Below are 21,933 nucleotides of genomic sequence, written 5' to 3'. Positions count from 1 at the left end.
AATGGTTTGCTCCTAAGAGTGCAGTGGCAACGGATGCAGGCAAGAAAAAGTGACCAGCAATGAATTCAAAGCAAAAGTGTCGTGAGATAACTTTGGGGCATAGGTAAGAGGTATCTGGTAGAGTGGTTGGTGGAGATTGCTTGTAACTGCCCAGTAGTAAGAGACATGAACGGCATCCAGAAGATGTTGCCATATTCTAAAGCTGCAAAGAAAGGACTGGCTGCAAGGTAGAGGTGGACAGGAGCTTCTTTACAATATGGTGCTTTTGAGCACATACTGGTAAACCATTAAGAAATAGATAGACAGGTGGTTGCATGCTGTGAAGTTTAATGGGTCAGAGTGATGATCTCAAATGGCTATGTATAAAAAGAGAATGTTAGAGAGACAGAGTCTCTCAGAAGCAAAGATGGTCAGAGGGTCACCAATCTGTGAACAACTGCGGCTAAAAATTGTAAAATAGTTTAAGAAAAATGTTCCTTAATGTAAAATAACAAAGACCATATACAGTGTTTAATATCATCAAAAGATTTAGAGATTCTGGAGAAATCCATGTGCAAAAGAGACAAGGCGGATGGTCCATATTGAATGCTTGTGATCTCTGGGTCCTCATGTGGCACTGCATTCGAAACAGGCATAACTCGGTCGTACAAATCACTGCATGGGCTCAGGAACACTGCCAGAAGCCATTGTCCGTGAACACAGTTTTCCATATAATCCATAAATGCAAGTTAAATCTTTATCATGTAAAGAAGAAGCTGTATATCAAGACAATCCGGAAACGCTGCCGTCGTCTCTTGGGTCAAAGCTCATTTTAAATGGACTGAGGCAAAATGGAAAACTGTTTAGTGATCAGATGTGAGATAACAAAACCCTTGGGTTAGAGAGATTCAAAAAGGACTATAGGATTTAAAGAGCAAAGTTTGCTGATGAGTCACCAAAGATGTCAGAGAATATAAGTTGCGGTGATGCAAATTGTATATATTTGGTGGAATGTTAAACTGACTATATTTCTCTGATGAGACAAACAGTTGATGGCTAGTAAACCATTGTGGTCAAACCTTCCTAATATTGCTAAATCAATCTTTCACCATTTAATCTGGGTTTCTACATTCCATCAAATAAAGAGGCCCATCCTACTCCACATTGAGTCCATCATGACCACCTCATTCTGACTTGTGCCTTACAATAGGATATCTAGATGGCCATTTTCTCCTACACGTCTTCTTAGTTAAGGTATAAATTATCTTCAGACATTTCATTGCCATTTTGTATAAGCATGAAATTATAGAAATGTTCCTAATAATTAATATAGTTTACAGAAAATAGGATAATCGACTGGTTTTGTATTGCCTTAAGTGCCACATCATTAACAGTGCTTAAAAAGACTTCAGGGCCCATGTATCAATAAAAATTCACTATAAAAACTGAAGAAAATGCATTAGAAAATATGGAACACATGATTATTTATCATTATGTGTAGGATATGCTCCAATTCAAGACGCCACAAAGTTATCAAGTGTCCTATTATATTTGGCATAAATAAGTTACAGAAATAAGGGCCTCACAAATAAATGTCTTGTACAAAAGACCCTACTAATGTATGACCCTTTTCCAATCAGTAATATTAAGCTGTTGCATCTTGAAGCAATGATCACCATAAAGTTGTGATCCTTGTAATATTTATGGAACTCTGCACCTGACACTTTCTATGAATCACCCTCAAGCAAAGATCCTTGCCAGTCAAGCTGCCATTCCATATATGAAATATTGCAGATGCCACCAATAATATAATATAGATAAACACGATTGTGTGGCTCTGTAGGGCTTTTTTAGGTGTGATATACAAATATATAACTATATATTGTATTCTATTTCTACCAGAGCTTACATACTTTGTAAAATCTTCAAAATATTCTTTGTTGTACAGATCTACAATGCAGTCCCCGAAGATTGCAATGGGCTCATTCTGTTCCTTGTGCCACATGCCTCCAATACTATTAGAAGACATGCATAAAAAGAGAAAATGTGGCATACTATAGAGACATGGAGTGCATAAAGATAGGGACCTGTGTTTTGGCACAGATGCTGTGCACCATGTGTGCATATGTTTACAGATTATGCACACATTGAGAATGTACCCTAATATAGACTCAAGTTTGCAATGTCTTTTGCATTATTCACATGAACAGACAATATAGAGCATACTCCAATTAACTTGATTTATTCTACAACCCCAATTCCAAAAAAGTTGGGACTCTGTGTAAAATGTAAAGAAAATAATGTAATAATTTGGAAATAAATTATAACCATATTTTATTCACAGCTGAACATAGAACACAGATCAGAAGTTTAAAGGTAAACATTTTCCATTTTATTTGAAAATATGAACACATTCATAAGTTGATCTTAAATGACTAAGTATAAAAGTAACATGTTAGAGAGGAAGAGTCTCTCAGAATCAAAGTTGGTTAGAGTTTCCCCAATCTGTGAATAACTGCATCTAAAAATTTTGGAATCCTTTTAGAAAGATGTTCCTTAATGTAAATAACAAAGACTTTGAATATCCCACCATATACAGTATTTAACATCATCAAAAGATTGGAGAAATCCATGTGCAAAAGAGACAAGGCCAATGGTCCATATTGTATGTTTGTGATCTATGAGTCTTCAGGTGGCACTGCATTCGAAACAGGCATAATTTGGCTGTGCAAATCACTGCAAGGGCTCAGGAACACTGCCAGAAACCATTGTCCGTGAACACAGTTTGCCCTACAATCTACAAATGCAAGTTAAATCTTTATCATGTAAAAAAGAAGTAGTATATGAAGACAATTTGGAAACGCTGCCGTCGTATCTTAGGTCAAAGCTCATTTAAAATGGACTAAGGCAAAATGGAAAACTTTTCAATGGCAGATAAATAAAAGTTTTAACATTTTTATGGAAACCACAGACGTCGTATCCTGCAGACTCAAGAAGAAAGAGACCATCCAGCTTGTTATCAGCGCTAAGTTCAAAAGCCTGCATTTCTGATGGTAGGGGTCACATTAGTGTAAACGGCATGGGCAGCTTATACATACTAAAAGACACAATCAATGCAGAGTGTTAAATAGACATCTATCTCAGAGAAGGACTTGCATATTTCAGCAATACAATGCTAAACCACACAATGCATCCATCACAACACCCTGGGATAATAGAAGAGGAGTTCAGGCGATGAACTGTCCACCTACAGTCTAGACCTTTCACCAATAGAAAACATTTGGCACAATATGAAGTAAAAAATGTGGCAATGAAAACCTAGGACTTTCGAGCATCTAAAATCTTACATCAGACAAGAATGGGACAATATTCCTCTCCTAAAACTCCAATAATTGGTCTCCTCACTTCCCAGACATTTACAGATTGTTGTACAAAAGAAGAGGGGATGCTACACAATGGTAAACATGGCCCTGACCAACTTTTTTAGGATGTGTGGCTGTCAATTTCTAAAAGGGTTAATTTTTTCAAATGAAATGGAAAAACATCTACCTTTGTCTTCTGATCTGTGTTTTATGTTCTGTTATGAATAAAATATGGCTATAAGAGATTTTCAAATCATTGCATTCTTGTTTTCTTTACATTGTACATGGAGTCCAAACTTTTTTAGAACTGGAATTGTAGAAATGCCAAGACTTCATCAACTTTTATAAAGGACAATTATACCACTTGCATTTGTGTATTCATTTAATACTAGATAGTACTGGTCAAATTCTATATTCTATATTTTCCACATTGCAAGGGTGTGACTACCTTCAAAGTCCCTGTACCCTATGTAACCATATTTCCATGACTGATTTTAATTAGAGCAAAGAATATCTGGATCCTATTTTACCTCAACTCATTTTATGGGCTCACATATTTTATTTAAACTGTGTACAAAGTTCCTCATGGTTTTAAGTGTGTAGCAATAGTGAACTTCATGCTGTATAGCGCTTGTATAAACAGGTCTATTTAGATGGTTGCTTTCTTGTCTAGGTTTAATTAGCACTGAAAATTTCATAAAGTTATTAACCCCTTCACAACCTTTAACATACCCATACGTCATGGTCGGGTAGGGGTTCCCGACTTTTGACATATGGGTACATCAGGGCTATTGTGCATGGCACAGGAGCTGTGCCCGCCCGATCGCCGGCGGGAGCTCAGCTTACGTGATAGCCGAGCCCATGCTGTCACTGCCCGCAACACGACCAGCTGTTTAACCCCTAAATGCCGTGATCGGTATCGATCGCAGCATTTGGGAGGCTAGAAATCCCTTCCAATAAGCATCCCCACAACATCATCGCGAGGGCCCAACTGTTGCCTTGGCCTCCTGAGGTAGTCATAACGACTCCCGGATCAGCCAGTTATGGCAAGCCTGTTAGACCATGCCAGGAGCATAGTCTAAGAGGCTTCTGTCTGTGTATTACTGACAGGTATAATGCATTGCAATGCACAAGCATTGCAATGCATTATACCAACGATCAGACTAATAAATGTTAGTCCCATTGAGGGACTAAATTAAAAAGTTAAAAAAAAGTAAAAAGTATTGAAAAAAATGTTTTAAAAAAATATCACAAAAAAAATTAAAAAAATGTAAATATTATACCAATAAGTAGTATGTTTAGGTAAAAACAAAAATAAACAAAAAAAGTACACATATTTAGTATTGTCATGTCCAAAACGACCCAACCTATAAAACTGTCACATTAGTTACACCTTCCATGAACATCGTAAAAAATAAATAAAAAACGTGGCAAAAAAAAATGCTTTTTGATCATATTTTTCATCATACTGCCAAACAAAAAGTGGAATAAAACGCAAACAAAATGTCAACGGGAAATAAAAATGGTGTTACTGAAAACGTCATCTTGTCCCTCAAAAAATAAGCCACCATACAGCTCCATTAGTGGAGAATTAAAAAAGCTATTGCACTCAGAGTATAGCAATGCAAAAACAATTTTTTTCTATAAAATAGATTTCATTGTGTAAATGCAGCAAAATATTTTTAAAAAATATTATAAATGTGGTATCGCTGTAATCTTACTGACCTGAAGAATAAAGCTGCCTTATCACTTTTACCATATGGTGAATGGCATAAAAAAAATTCCTGAATAGCTGGATTTTATGCCTCCCAAAAATCAGAATAGAAAGCAATAAAAAAAGTTATGTGCCCGAAAATGGTGCCAATAAAAACCTCAGCTCGTCCTTCAAAAAACAAGCCCTAACATGACTGTCGACAGAAATCTAGAAACATTATAGCTCTCAATATATGGTGATGCAAAACTAGTTTTTAATAAAAAGCATCTTTTAGGCTATGTGCCCACGATGCAGAAATGCTCAGGATTTTTTCCTGAGCGTTTCTGCATCTCCATTGCAGAAAAAATGCATGCGGATTGTACATGCGTTTTTCCTGCCAGGGACATGCGGATGTGAAGCGTTCTTCACATGAATTTCCGCATGCGGGTTGACAAGCGCTTTTCAAGCGATTTTAGCATCACTTGGAAAGTGCTTGTCAATTTGGTCACACTATATAAATCCATGCAAAAGGCATGGATTTATATAGTGTGACCTTAAAGAATGGTATAAAATGAAAAATAAATCTATACTTACCTTCCGATGGCCCCCGGAGTCTTGCTTCGCTCCGTCCTGGCTTGCCGGCAGCTCGCGGTACACTACACTGAAGGACCTGCTGTCACATGACTATGATGTCAGTGCAGGTCTTTCAGTCCACCGCGAGTTGCCGGCAAGTGAAGACAAGGAGAGCGGGGGCCGTCAGAAGGTAAATATAACATTTATTTTTTATTTTATTCTTTTTTTCACAGGGCCTATGGTACCCGGGTCTGGCGGAGAGTCTCCTCTCCTCCACACCCAGGTACCATCCGCACATTGGAACGCATGGATTCCGCATGTACAGATGCAGTGATGCGGAATCCATGTGCGGAATCCATGTGTTCCAGTGCAAGTCAATGGCGGTGAAAACACAGCGCTTAAGCAAAATAGTTGTTAGTGCTGCGTTTTTTTCCGCAATGATAACCCTCAGCAGAAATTTCCGCAGCATGTGCACAGCACATGCAGATTATCATTGGGGAACATGGCAGGCCTTCTACCATGCATTTTTTAAGCGTTTCGCAGCATTTTTGACACTGCGGAAATGCTTAAAAAACGCATCGTGGGCACACAGCCTTAGTGTGTGACAGCAACGAAACATAAAAACCCAATATAAATCTGGTATCGCTGTAATCGCACCGTCCTGAAGAATAAAGACATCTAATTACTTATATCGCATGAGGAACGGCGTAAAAAATAAATAAAACTAATTCTTCACCTGCTGTTGATTTGTTCATTCTGCCTCCCAAAGATCTCAGTAAGGCTCGGTGCACATTTATCCTGCGTTCTGCACTAAGCGCTTACACCAGGGTTTCCGTGTGAATTTCTGAAATACATGATTCTGATGGAACCCCTGGCAGAAGATTCCCTATAATGAGGCAGATGGAGGCACCGTGGATGCTGTCTGGCTTATGATCCGGCGGTGTCCATATTTTTAAGCATGCATAAAAGTGCAGTTCGCCAGGCAATGCATAGTAACTCTGCTGCCTCATTGTACTGAATGGATCCCTCGGGGGTTTCATCTGAATCATGTCATTCAGAGATTTAGATGGAAACCCCAATGCAAGTGCTCAGCGTAGAGCGCAGGATAAACGTGATCCAAAATGTTATATAAAATGTTCCTAACAAAAGCTTCAAATCAATCCACAAAAAAGCCCCATTCAGGTCTGTCATCTGTTAACAGAAATATAAGGGGCTTCCACGTTACTGCTCTGGAAAACTGCTATGGTTCCTGGCCCCCCAAAAGAAATCCAACAAATTCTGCGCTCCCAAATCCAAATGCCCCTCCCTTCTGAGCACCAGTATGTGCTTAAGCCACATTTAGCATCCACATGTTTGACGGGTATAACTTCCAAAACGGGGTCACTTTAGGGGATTATTCTGCTCTTCTAGTACTTCAGGGCTCTGTATATGGAGTCCACAAACTATTCTAGGAAAGTCTGCACTCCAGGAGGCAAATAGCACTCCGTGCCTCCTACGTTTCGCCGTATGGCTAAGCAGTACTCTACAGCCAAATATGGGGTATTGCCACGTTCAGCAGACATTGTATGACAAATTTTGGTGCCATTTTAACCCATTTCCCTGTGGGAAAATATAAAATCTGGGGTAAAACTATTTTTTTGTGGCAAAAATGTAATTATTTTCTCATCACTGCCCAATGGTTTAAAATTCTGTGACACACGTGTGGTGTCAATATGATCACTGCACCCTTAGATTATTTCAATGAGAGGTGTAGTTTGTAAAATGGGGTCAGTTATGGCGGGTCCTGGTATTCTGACGCCTCAGGAGCTCTCCCAGTGGGTTATGGCACCCGTAAACCATAATAGTAAAATCTGCACTATAATATGGCACACCTTCCCTTATGAGCTTTACACTGTGCCTCAAAAGTAGTTCCCGATTACATGCAGGGTATTAGCGCACTCTGGAGAAATTGCACAACAAACTGTGAGGTCTATTTATTCTATTAGCCCTTAGACAAATTTAAAATTTGGGGCTAAAACAACATTTTAGCAGTAAAAATTTAATTATTCTTTCTTCATCGCCCAATGGTATAAATTTTTGTGATGCACATGTGGTGTCAACTTGTTCTTTGCACCCCAGATGAATTCAATGAGAGGTGTAGTTTGTAAAATGAGGTCAATTATGGGGAGTTTCTGCTGTTCTGCTGAGCTCAGCAGCTCATTGACTCTGCCAATATGACATGGCTCCCTCAAATCATTCCAGCAAAATCTGAATTCAATATGGCACTTCTTCACTTCCGAGCTTTGCACTGTGCCTCAAAATTAACTTTAGACCACATATAGAGTATTGGCGGACTCAGGAGAAATTGAACAACAATTTTTGGGGTCTATTTTCTCCTGTTACCCTTGTGAAAATAAAAAATTTGGGGCTAGAATAAAATTTTTGTGGGAAAAATGTGATTTTTTATTTTCACGGCTCTACATTATAAACTTCTGTGAAGCACCTGGGGGTTAAAGGTACCCACCACACATCTAAATACATTCCTTAAGCAGTCTAGTTTCCAAAATAGGGTCACTTGTGGGGTCATCCACTGTGTAGGCACATCAGGGGCTCTCCAAACTTGACAATCGATTCCATCCATTTCGGTGTTCAAAAAGTTAAATGGTTCTCCTTCCCTTCTGAGCTCTGCCATGCACCCAAACAGTGGTTTTCCCTACATATGGGGTATCGGAGTACTCAGGAAAAATTGTAAAGCAAAATTTGAGGTTCATTTTCTCCTGTTACCCCATGAAAATAAAAATATTTGAATCTTAAGTAAAATTTTTGTAAAAAAAAAAGTTAAATGTCCATTTTTTCCTTCCACGTTCCATTAATTCCTGTGAAGCATCTGAAGAGTTAATAAACTTCTTGGATGTTGTTTTGAGGACTTTGAGGGGTGCAGTTTTTAGAATGGTGTCACTTTGGGGTATTTTCTGTCTTATAGGGCCACCAAAGTCACTTGAAATGTGATGTGGTCTCTAAAAAAACGGTGGTGTAAATGTTGTTGTAAAAATGAGAAATTGCTGATCAACTTTTAACCCTTCTAACTTCCTAACCAAAAAAAATGATGTATGTTACCAAAATTGTTCTGATGTAAAGTAGACATGTGGTAAATGTTACTTATTAACTATTTTGTGTGACATACTGTATCTCTGGTTGAAGGGTATAAGGATTAAAATGTTGAAAATTGTGAAATGTTCAAAATTTTCACCAAATATCCGATATTTTCACAAGTAAACGCAAATCAAATCAAACAAATTTTAGCACTATCATGAAGTACAATATGTCACGAAAAAAAAACAATCTCAGAATCACTGGGATCCGTTGAAGCGTTCCAGAGTTATTACCTCATAAAGTGACACTGGTCAGATTTAAAAAAATGAGGCTTAGTCATTAACCTAGAAAGTGGCTCGGTCCTTAAGGGGTTAAATATATGACACTCGTCTCCCTGTCCATAAACATATGTATGGATGGATGATATTTTTGAAGCTAGAGAAACTTGTACAGGTTTATATGATTACAATTATCAACACTTTAAAGTGAAAGCAGCTAATCTTTTCATTTAAGACTTACCATATGTAACGATTTTTTATGATTTTCCAATATGTGTGTAAAATGTATTGTCTGTACAGAAAAAAAAATAAAACAATCAAGTTGGTAACCCTGCCCATTGCATCTGCTATTTTTGCAGCCATGGTATAACCACAGGGTTACAGAGTTTTAAGATTGACTTTGTATAACTAGTGAAATATTTTTTGATGTTCTTGACATTGAATATGTGCTGTGCACAAGTAATAGCAGGTACATCTTGTACAATTCAGCCCTTTGCTTCCAGAATACAGCTGGATCATTGAAATAAATATTTTCCACTCACTTTAGTGCAGGAATATTTCTCCTGCCACTCCTTTCTTTCAACTAATAGAAGTGTTTACGATCAACTTGATCAGCAGAAATTTGCCTCCAGCTAAATCCCTCTCTAGAAGAATTCTCACACATAGAAATCAATAGAAAACACATTGAACTTGACAGGGTATGTTTTTATGGCAGGTAGGATACATTTGTCACCTTTTAGTTGAAGAATGATCTCTGAAAGTTGTTAATCCTTCCATGCTGTTCACAATTGCTCAAGAAGAATTTTTTATTTTTTTCAAGAAAATGCTTACACATACCTATTTAATGCATATACATACTTAGTGGGGTTTTATGTTTTCAGAAAAAAATAGCAAAGGAAGGAAATATGAAGAATAGTAAAAGCTGCGGTATTTACCTGCTAAAACGTCTGGTGTTCCAGGCTGTAGCGATGACATCTACAGGTGCATCTCACTAAATTAGAATATCATCAAAAAGTTAATTTATTTCAGTTCTTCAATCAAAAAGTGAAACTTATATATTATATAGAGTCATTACAAACAGGGTGATCTATTTCAAGTGTTTATTTCTGTTAATATTGATGATTATGGCTTAGAGCCAATGAAAACACAAAAGTCATTATCTCAGTAAATTAGAATACTTTATAACACCAGCTTGAAAAAAGTTTTTAAAATTCGAAATGTTGGCCTACTGAAATGTATGTTCAGTAAATGCACTCAGTAATTGATCAGGGCTCCTTTTGCATCAATTACTGCATCAATGCGGCGTGGCATGGAGGCGATCAGCCTGTGGCACTGCTGAGGTGTTACGGAAGCCCAGGTTGTTTTGATAGCAGCCTTCAGCTCGTCTGCATTGTTGGGTCTGGTGTCTCTCATCTTCCTCTTGACAATACCCAATAGATTCTCTGTGGGTTAAGGTCAGGTGAGTTTGCTGGCCAATCAAGCACAGTGTTACTGTTGTTTTTAAACCAGGTATTGGTACTTTTGGCAGTGTGGACAGGTGCCAAGTCCTACTGGAGAATGAAATGTCCATCTCCATAAAGCTTGCCTGCAGAGGGAAGCATGAAGTGCTTTAAAATTTCCTGGTAGACGGCTGCGCTGACTTTGGTCTTGATAAAACACAGTGGACATACACCAGTACATGACTCCCCAAACCATCACTGATTGTGGAAACTTCACACTAAACCTCAAGCAGCTTGGATTGTGGCCTCTCCACTCTTCCTCCAGACTCTGGGACCTTGATTTCCAAATGAAAATTGGATCTGTCGAGTGTGTCAATGACTGCTTTCTGGACATCTGTCAAGTCAGCAGTCTTACCCATGATTGTGGAGCATACTGAAACAGACTAAGGGACCTTTTTAAATGCTTAGGAATCCTTTGCAAGTGTTTTTTGTTAACTATTCTAATTTACTGAGATAATGAGTTTTGTATTTTCATTGGCTGTAAGCCATAATCTTCAACATTAACAGAAATAAACACTTAAAATAGATCACTCTGTTTGTAATGACTCTATATAATATATGAGTTTCACTTTTTGTATTGAAGAACTGAAATAAATTAACCTTTTGATGATATTCTAATTTAGTGAGATGCAACTGTATATGTGAGAATGCTGCAAACAATCCCTTGCCTCAAAAGTATAGATTAGAGAGACCACTGATTAGCTGCAATAATCAAGGAGGCGACAGGAGACAAGCGCAGCTATGAGGAGGCCCCCCATGACTGGGATTGGCCGGGAGGGTTCAAATTTGAAGGATTGGGGGGGTGGTTCGGATTGAGTATAGATGCTTAGGGGGAGGGCATTAGGGTGAGGCGGGGGGTGTATATAGGAAAAAGTGCAGGGAAATCGCCATTCCGGGAGGAGAAAGCACAGAGGAAAGACACAGGAACGCTTACCTGATGGATACAGTGGAATTCCTCATTGGCCAGCTGCAGGATGCGGCACATTCATGAAATGGTGGGTGGCTAGAGACAGTGTGGTACCCTTCCATAGTGCTCGCCCTGGCAGGAATCTGCCCAGCAGGCCTGCGGGCATAGCAAACACAGGATCACAGCCCATGCCAGAAATGAGGTACCGCACCGGAAGTTCGGCCTGCAGTGCGTGTGTGAGGGCTGCACCGAAAGTGTGCGTTCCACCAGCAGTGAGGTCTGACCGAGCGGCATCTGAGTAAAGGGGGGATCCTTATCGGCGGTCTGCGGTGAGGAGGACATCAGGAAGGAGCGACAGCACGGCAGGTACTCCCGGTGATGCTCAGGTCGGGGTGCCTGCTAGAAGGAGTGTCAGACAAGCAGAACATCAGGGCTCTGCGGGCAGGCAGCAGCATTTTGAAGACCTGCTGCCTGGCTCTTCGGGTCACAGCGTCGGGCAGTGATAAGGAGCTGCCTGGCAGTCCTCTGCTAAGCAGCAGGGAATGGGCTGGTCTGTCCGGGTGCGGATGTGGAGTGGGGTCAAGAGCTTCAGGGAGGAGCGGTGTGAGGACAAGTGGAAGACTATCCCCTGGTCATGGAACAGCGGGATCATCGGCAAGTATTCAGGTCCCCCCTGGTGACATGGAGGCGCGGGCCTTGAGCAGCGGCAGGAATCAGATGGATCGGATTCTGGCAGAGAGCGTGATGGCGAAAGGGATCTTCAGGACTCAGGATTTCTGACTGGTGGGGTCACAGCACAGCACCTGCACAGCTCGGTGAGTATGAGTCTATGTCTGGTTTGTTGCCCGTGGGGTTCGTGTCGCAATGGGTAGGAAGTAGTCAATTGGTAGTGCCTGGTGGGAAGAATTTAGGCAGACCTAGTGGGGCAGAGATACCCAGGCTCAAGGATATTTTAAATAGTATGTCGCAATTTCTGCTCAGGTTATACGGTGGGACAGTGAGTGGGTCGGGGGCATCGCCCGTGGGAGCTTGGTTATCCGGACATTCTGTGTTACCACAGGCTGGGAGCAAATCGGTTAGGTCAGTGGTGGGTACTTAAGGTGTGTCCGTACAGAAGGAAAAAAATAATTGGATGCTGTGAAGCTCGATGACTGAGCAAAAGTAGAGGTATATATGTGCTTTGAGGGACCGTTGGGGGCACATTTGAAGAAGGAGGTAAAGGAAAAAATTTGGCAGGATGAATACGTGGAAATTTTCTCCCTCCTTCCCTTGGAAAAGTTTAATTTGGACAAGTGGAAGAAGGATGATAGTAAGAGAGAGGAGGAAGAAAAGCAGAGGTGGCGGTTGATCCCCCAGACGTTTCTGAATTGGTTGCAAGCGTTTGCAATATTGGCTAGCGTCACTGGGGAAAAGTCTCCTGATAATTGCTCAGGTCTATTTTGTTATCTAGACTACATAGGGGAAGCGCATCGTACATACGGGGGCCAGGCATGGTTGAAATACAATAAGCAATTCAGGCAGAGGAAGGCGGTGCGGCCAGAGATTAGGTGGGATCAGAAGGATATAGGGCTTTGGTTAAAGGTTATGGTTCCGGCTATGTACGGGCAGTCCTTTCAAGGGAGTGGAGGCAGTGGGACTCAATGGACAGGACACAGGGGGGCAGTCAGGGGGCACAAGGTATAAAAGAAAAAACTGGAATGTGCTGGCAATTTAATGACAGCCAGTGCAAATATGGGAACAGCTATACATTTAACCATGTGTGCTCCCATTGTAACAGAAGTGCATATGGGGCATCAAAATGTTTCAAGAAAGGAAGGGAAAAGCCTTCAGTGGCTACCGGTCAAGGGGGTGACTCCGGTGAGAACTCTCGGGATGGCTCCCTTTCTTTTAAGAGAGGTGGCAGGATTGTCGATAAACATAGACCGGTGTCGTTCAGTATTTTGGAAAGGTTGGGAATAGTTTTGGAAAGGATTTGTTGTTCTAGTTTCGAGGTGGCACTGTTTAGATTAGCATTCTCTCTAGCCTTTTTGGGGGCAATGAGAGTTGGGGAGTTGGTTGCTCTCAGCAAGAATAGAGCCAGGGTTTGCTGGCTGAAGATGTGAGTTGTTGGGCCAGGGCACTGATTTTTTGGCAGAAGTAGGCGTGTGGTATTAGGTAAAGTAGATTGGGCTTTGATGTGCCCAAAAAAATGTTTGGAGGCATATTGGCAGTTCTTGTCAGAGAGAGTTGGCCCACTTTTATGTCATGACAACGGTGCATTTTGTCACAATTTCAATTTTTAGCTGTCTTTAAGAAGGGTGTACAGGAATTGGGCTTTTGTCCTGAAGTGTATGGTTCGCATTCTTTCAGGATTGGTGCTGCATCAGAAGCTGATAGATTGGGCTTGGGTTCTGAGGTGATAAAACGGATTGGCAGGTGGAGTTCTGATCGCTATTTGACGTATGTGCGGCGTTAATTACGACCGAAAGATTGTTTTATGTTAGTCGCTGAATATGCTTGTGATTATTCATTTCAGGTGGCACACGTTTGTGCACTGGGGGGTGCTGTGTGCTGACATAAGGCCGGATGGGTTTTCGTAGAGAATAAGTGGTGGTCCGTTGGCTGGGCTTCAGAGGGATGGTCTGGAGTCGGGTGTTGCCTGAATTTCACAAGGCAGCTCAGTTGGATAGAATGCCCGATATTTTGGTCATGCATAAGGGAGGGAATGATTTGGGGGCAAGGCCTGTTAGAGAGTTGGCTCAGGACATACATTTTGATTTCTTGAGGTTGTGGACATCTTTTCCTGGGGTATTGACCATGAGGTTGGACATTGTGCCAAGGCAGAAGTGGAGAGTGGCTAGATCTTTGAAAGGGATTAACAGGGCAAGAGTGAAATTGAATAGGGCAATATCAAGTTTTGCATCCAGAAATGGTGGGGTGAGCTTAGAGGCCGGAGTCGGTAATTTTTGGTTGGAGGACAATGTTCATTTGAATGCCATCGGAATTGAAATCTGGGCCCTGACAATACAGGAAGGGATCAAAAGGGCTTTGGTGGTGTTGGAGTACTCACAAGCCTGAGGTTTCATGGCTGTTCATGTTTGGCGGGGGGTGAGGTTCTTGGAGTTGGTACAGATTTGTCGGTGGAAGGAATTTGTAAAAAAATTCCAGGCAGCTTAAAATTGAGTGGGGGTGACCCCAAAATAATCAATAAGGGCCCCTCTGCTTCTGTTTGTATAACTAATGCAAGTGATCACATTTACAGATAAATAGAATGTTCAAGCAGATATGAGAACTGAGCCTTAGAAAACCAATGAAATCTGTCTTGGGGAGATCTTGGTGCACTTTTGGTGCTGCGGATTGTTGCTGCATTAAAAACGCAGCGTCTTACAGTTCCAGCAAAGTGGATTGGATTTATAGAAATCTCCTGCCCGCTGTGCTTCTTTTTAACACAGCGTAAACTGACCTGCAGTACGAGTTTCAAATCCGTATCATATAAATTTCTCTTTCGAGGTCATTTTTGGGTGTGTTTTTTTCATGCGTCATTTTCATTGCATTTCTATCGTGTTTTTGAAGCATTTTTTGTCTATTTTTGCGATGCCATGCTTTAAATAAAGCTGCTTTGTTTTGATACTTCCTGGTATTTGGCTTTGTCAAAAATGTATTGATATAGTCATGTGCGGATTACATGTGACTCGCCCCCTGGGCCGTGGGGCACCCGGAACCGGGCTTCAGTGCGATGATGGGGGTAGTAGTGGCAACCCGATCCCGTGGCTCAGGGTGGTCAGACCAAATTGTGGCAGTCTATTTGTCAGTGTTTTGAATGTCCGACTACGCCACCCGTGGATTGCGGTCGGGGATGACCGCCGCTGCAAGGCAGACCACTGAGGCTGGTGTTGGTGTGCAGCATAGGGATAGGATAACTCCCCATGGGAAGAGTGTAGCCTCAGGGCAGTGTAGGTGAATGCTGGGGGTGATGGTGCAGGCGCAGCATAAATCACACAGAGTCCAATGGTGCAGTTCAGGCCTTTTACTCACAGTTGATATCCAAGTCACTTCTGTCAGCAATGACTGCCCAAGCCGTGCTGCGTCCACCAGGTGAGGGGGTCAGTCAACCCCCAGGCAGTTCAGGAGTGTGGCACAGGACCCCCTTCTATCCTTTCTCTGGCCTCTCGTGCCCCACCAGTGACCACGCTTCTGTCCAGCTGCCTCGGGCCTTCTCTGGTAAAACTTGGCGCCAGTTTCCCTGACCCTATGTGGTGCCTTCCTAGCGGGTGTAGCAGGGGGTCGCACCAATAGATGATCACGACCTCCGGTTTTTGGCTGAGGGATGATTCACCTCCACCAACTTGGGAATCCGGTACCCTTCTGAGGCCTGACTCTTCACCCGATGTAACGCGGGCATGCAACGGTTGCTGTCCGTTCTGCTCTCTTAGGGTCCCTTCTGCCTTCTTGTTTCTGGAGCCTTTCTACTCCTCTGTCTCTCCTCTTTCCTTCCTTCTCCTTCTCCTCTTCTCCTCTCTGGCCCCGGCCTTCTCCCCAGGCCTGCCTCGTGGAGCTGAGCTCAGGCTGAGCCACAGCTCCCTGTCAGCTCTCTCTGGCTGAACTCCTTCTCTCTCTGAACACTGACTAAAGATGGCTCCCACCTTTTATCTGCTTCTCTGTGTCTGAGCTCAGGTGACCTGCACCCAATGAGCTCCTTCCTATGCTCCAGAAACAGTCCCCTACTGCTCCTACATCACTGGGTTCTCACCCCCCTCCCCACTCCAGCCAGGGACATGGTCAGTTGTGCCTGCAATTATATGCGAGCACCGTCGAGCTGTCCCCCGGAAATGGGAAGTGTGTATATGTATGCAGTTAACTGAGCCCTGGTCCACACTCCATCCTTACCTGAGAGTGGAATATCACTTCTGGTTGAAGTGCAATACCCCTGTGGCAACCGAACCCTCGGGGCGCCACACATGCATTTTTAGTGCATTTAGTGTATTTAACCTCACAGCACCAGATTTTAGTTTTACCGAAGTTAACGAAGAGATATATGCTAGAAATATTAAAAATATTAATTTTATTCAAAAAAAATCTTAAAACCATTTTTTACATAGAAATAGTAAAATTAATAATTATAATATTTCTAGCATATACAGTACAGACCAAAAGTTTGGACACACCTAATTTTTCTTCACTTAGCTGCTTTTTTCTTGCCATAATACAAATTCTAACAGTCTATTCAGTAGGACTATCAGCTGTGTATCCACCTGACTTCTGCACAACACAACTGATGGTCCCAACCCCATTTATAAGGCAAGAAATTCCACTTATTAAACCTGACAGGGCACACCTGTGAAGTGAAAACCATTTCCGGTGACTACCTCTTGAAGCTCATCAAGAGAATGCCAAGAGTGTGCAAAGCAGTCATCAAAGCAAAAGGTGGCTACTTTGATGAACCTAGAATATAAGACATATTTTCAGTAGTTTCACATTTTTTTGTTAACTATATAATTCCACATGTGTTAATTCATAGTTTTGATGCCTTCAGTGTGAATGTACAATTTTCAAAGCCATGAAAATACAGAAAAATCTTTAAATGAGGTGTGTCCAAACTTTTGGTCTGTACTGTATATCTTCATTAAAGCGGTTGTCCACTACTTTATATTCCCCCCCATGTATCCCCCCGGGGCCCCTAAGACTTCTTGTAAATACCTTCTGTTGCTGATACTGCCTGTGAGGGGCGCTATCACTGGCCGCTCACAGGCATCACGTGACCCCCGGCTGCAGCCGGCTCTGACATCCACTGACGTCACAACAAGTGCTGACAGCAGCCGGGGGTCACAATCTTCCTGGTTCCATGGTGGATGTCAGGCTGTGGGTGGAGTTACCCCCCCCCGCATCACACCCGGCATCCACCATGTGCTCTCCCTCTCCCCATTCATTGGGAAAGCGCTCGGTGGGTGTGACGCAGTGGGGTAGCCCAGCCCACAACCTAGCAGCCACCGCGGGGACCCCAGCACTGAGTCACGCCTCATTTGTCGTGACGTTAGCGCGGGGTCACGTGATGCCTGTGAGTGGCCACCGATAGAACCGCTCACAGGAATTATCAGCAATAGAAGATATTTACAAGAAGTCTTAGGGGCCCCGGGGGGATACATTGGGGGGGGGGGGGGGATAAAGTAGTGGACAACTTTTTTAACTCCGGTAAAACTAAAATCTGGGGCTATAAGGTTATACTAAACTGTATAAGCATAAAAAATGCAGCAAAGAAATGCAGCAAAACCTGCTTCTTTTTAGTAGCTTCTTTACTGCCAAGAGAGCAGGTTTTGCCTGCAGAATAAAATGCAGCAAAAATGCAATGTGTGAACATAGCCTAAAGCAGAATTCACATCATCCAGAATCCTCCCTCTGGCCACGGCCCCACTATCAGTATTTTTTCTCAGGAGTGGGAGCTAAAACCAGGTGAGGAACAATCAGAGAAAAGGTATAATAGAAACAAGTCACCAATTCTGTATTTATCACCCACTCCTGGTTTTGGCTCCCACTCCTGAGAAAAAATACTGACCGAATACTGAACAAATACTGATAGTGGGGCAGTGGCCTTAAGCTGAGACCAGTAGTTCCATAAGCGATCAAGTGTTTGACTTATTGTTTAAATACGGCATACTACGGTAAAAGCTGACATGTGACTTATTTTTGTATGTGTTTTTAACTCATTTATTCTTGAATTAAATGAAAATCCCCAATTGGAAGCTAATTGTCTGGCAGCACCCGCTCTATGTCCGGTTCTTCTCTCAGGGAAACTCCTGACAGTATTGTTGTCAGTCATCATTGCAGCATCATTTGATGAAGACCCTGATACTAGAAGTGTGACGAATATGGGGGGATTTTAGATTAAGTGGATTCTGCTTTAAAAATCATTGACGAGATAAAGTTGTAGTTTATCTATAACCTTATAATTGATACCTTTAAACTTCCCATTTACTTTTTTATTGGGAATAACCCAGTCTATGTGCTTCCTCTTTTTGTCAGTGATTGTCTGCAGCAGTGACATATCCATACAGCCAAAACAGGAGATAGAGACTAGCTCTATATATCCTGTTCTTTCAGTACAGACATATTACCACTGCAGCCAATCACTGGCCATAGCAGTAACACATAGGACATCACTGCAGCTTGTCCATCTGGAAGAGAAACCTTGGAAACCAGGAGAGGCTCTTTGATAAGCTAGTGGAGGAGCAACAGAGAATGAGTAAGGTCTCATGCACACGACTTTCGGTCATTTTGATGGATAGCACTCGTCTCCATGTTATTTAATGAGGTCGTGCATATGTCTGATTTTTTCCCTTCCCCTAGTGTTCTGAGGAAACAAATCGCTGCATGCATGATTTGCCTCCTATAAATGCAGCGCACTTGGCCATTCAAGTCTATGGGTCCATTGAAAAAATCAGACTGCACTTGGATAACATCTGAGCGCAGTCTGATTTTCACGGACAGACTGAATGGAGAGGGTGGGGACTTTTATTTTTTATTCTCCACATCCAAGAAAATTGGATCACACTCTGATCTGAGTATTTTCAGAGTGTGATTAGCTTAATAGGTTAGATTTTCCCGGATGAGAGAAAACCGGTCCTGAGACCCTAGTGTGATTCTTTTTTGTGTGTGTGTTTTTTTTAAATAATTTCAGGGGTCTAAACTGCTTTAAATGCAGCCTGTTAGCATAAAATGAATGTTCAGACCTAGTACAGGCAATCAGTGGTCAGTTCGCCTTCCCACACACTTTTTTTGTATCTATCTCTGCCCCCTTTTCTTGATTGACAGCTCTGCCTTTATAGGAGTCAGAGAAAGATTGAAAACATGTAGGTGGGAAGCTGCATTAAACTCTTTGGCCACACCAAAGGTGCACCGAGCACCTGTACTTGGCTTGGTCAGTCTTTTTGAGCTGATAAGCTACCATTTTGGTACAGTTATTGTTATGAACAATTCTTAGTTACCTATATTTTATTTAGTTCTGTTTTGTGAATGCTGGGATCATTGTTTAATGCAGTAAAAAGTGATTGATTCACATATTGATGGCTGGGTGAGAATCAGCTTCAACGTAAAGTAATTATATTATGCTTTAATATATCAGTGACATTGTAATATCTTAGATGGCCACTAGTAGTGATAAGTTAGTTTGGAGGACCATTTTCCGGAATACCTTTCCAAGACTATGTAGAACAGAAGTGGTGGAGAGACTCGCTGGTGATTCTGTGACTATTAGATAGCTCCATAGTTGTTAGAAATGGCTGTAACTGAGCTACTTCATGGACCTCATTGGGTAACATGAAATGAAAGCTGAAAACCCAGTGACAGAATAAGACAGATTTAGCAGAACTAAAAGCCCCCATGCACATCAGATAGTTTTTGGATGAATGATCGTTTAGCCAACTGCTATCTCCCCCGACTCCACCATACATAGGAGTGCACTGGTGGACACAGACCGAAGAGGGCCCCTGTGTAAGAACAATATATGGGCCCTTTGCAGCCCAAGAGTTCCTTAAAATGCAAAATTGCACCTGCATTGGAGGTAGAAATGGGGCCCCTTACCTCTTGGGCCTGCAGCAATGATATGTCCGCCCCTGTAGGAGTGCATGGCTTGGCTGAGCGTCTCTGTGTTTTCTATGCTACCAGATTCCTCTAATAGAAACTTATCTTCTGGAAAAAAAAAGGATCGGCATTTGGAAATTCAACAGGATAGATTCTTCTCTCCCCAGACACAATTTGGGAGGCCCCCATACACATGAGATCATCTGCCAATCCAGCCAATATCTGCAGGTTCAGCCGACTTTAGTGTTTTGTGTAAGGGCCATTGTGGGCATTTTTTTTAACAAACTCATCTTTACACATGTTCTGAATAGCTATAATTTGGTGTAATTACCTTTTTTCCTTGTCAATCGATATCAGTATGATGAAGCAATAGTTTAATATTACGTGCAGAATCTGAAAGCCTTAGAATATTGCAGGTTTAGTAATACACTGAAAATACAAATATTCTGTTCTGATACTGTCACTGTCTGGGACTCATCAGTCCTGCACCTTAGTGTCTGCTATGACAATATGAAGCCAGTATATCATTTAACCAAGACCTATACATAAATAATGCAGATGGACAGATCAGATCTCCATCATCCAATATTGAGACCACAGATAATCACAGCTTTCCTGGTAAATGTAATTGTGACAAGATACCATTTGTAACAGTGCGTGCAAGGCGTGTGTTATCTATGTTATTTATATGTCTGCGGTGCACAAGGTGACATATGATCTAGATAACCGCACAATTGCTTTTAGTATTGGTAAAGTGACATTATCAGATTATGCATGGTTTCCCATAGTATTACTACCAGCACCAATGCCCATGTGTATGCGTGTGGTTGTACACATCGACATTGAGGATAGGATCTGCCTCTGACACTGAGCTGTGAAAATTACACACTTGATTTAAAGGAGAATGTATCATCGGTAAATGACCTTTTGATTAAGTCAGGTTTTTATGTTAAATGGATTTTTATGCTTTTCTTTTCCAAATCACAATCTATATTAAAAATAAAAAATAAGAAATGTTGCAATCTTCACACTGACCACAGGGGCTGTTTTAGACTCCTACTTCCTGTTTATTTAAGTAAATTCACATGTACATTAGCAGCAATAGACTGACTCAGACCCTATGTTTTGTACTGATGCATCTAATGAGCGTGTGCAAAGGTCATTGTGATGGGAGGGGGAGCAGGGTCGCCTTGTGTGAATGGTGTAATCAGCTGCATATTGAGGGATTAACTGTCATTGTAATCCTGCCTCTGATGATAAGGAGTCTGCTAAAAACTCTTCCTGAAAGGACAGAATGCATAAGTCTAAAATATCCCCAGTGGCCACTGTGAAAACTGCAAGATTGTTCATTTTGATTTTAATATATATTGTGATATAGAAAAAAAATATTGTCATTTAAAAGAAATACATGAAACACAAAAAACAATAGGTCATTTTTAATGGCAAATTCGCATTAAAATTAGATAAGGATGAGTGATGATGGTTATTTTTATGTGACCATTTAAACCATGAAAACTTACTGTACATGTTTTCTTTTTTTCTTTTTTCAGTTCCTGTTGCTTGCGAGGAACAAACATTTTTCGTAGCACGGTATATTCATCATATACTTTAGTCCCTGTAACCAATGGGGCTCACAATGCAATTTCACTATCTGCGACATGGCAAGCCAGTTAGCCTATCAGTATATTTTTGGAGTGTGGGAAGGAACTGGAGTACTTAGAGCACATTAGAGCACATTGGTCAGATTTTAACCCAGGATAGGCAAGTATATTATTATATGTAGAAAAAATCAAATAAAAAAACATGATTTGGTTTTCAATAGTCAAAAAATTCAATTCAGACCGACAAATCGAAAATGCCTCCAAAATATGTTTATTATGTTCTGAGATCTCTCCAGACCCCAAAACCTAATAAATGGGTGGTGCAATGGGTTAAAAAATAATAAAATATTATACGCACTGCGTCCTAGATGCTCAACTGTCCTGGACGGTTGTGGGGCTAGTCAGCACTGAAAGGC

The sequence above is a fragment of the Phyllobates terribilis genome, unplaced genomic scaffold (genome assembly GCF_046119375.1).
Source record: "Phyllobates terribilis strain yellow unplaced genomic scaffold, ASM4611937v1 Scaffold_1__5_contigs__length_1240528914, whole genome shotgun sequence".
NCBI lineage: Eukaryota > Metazoa > Chordata > Amphibia > Anura > Dendrobatidae > Phyllobates > Phyllobates terribilis.
This window is presented reverse-complemented; position numbering follows the sequence as displayed.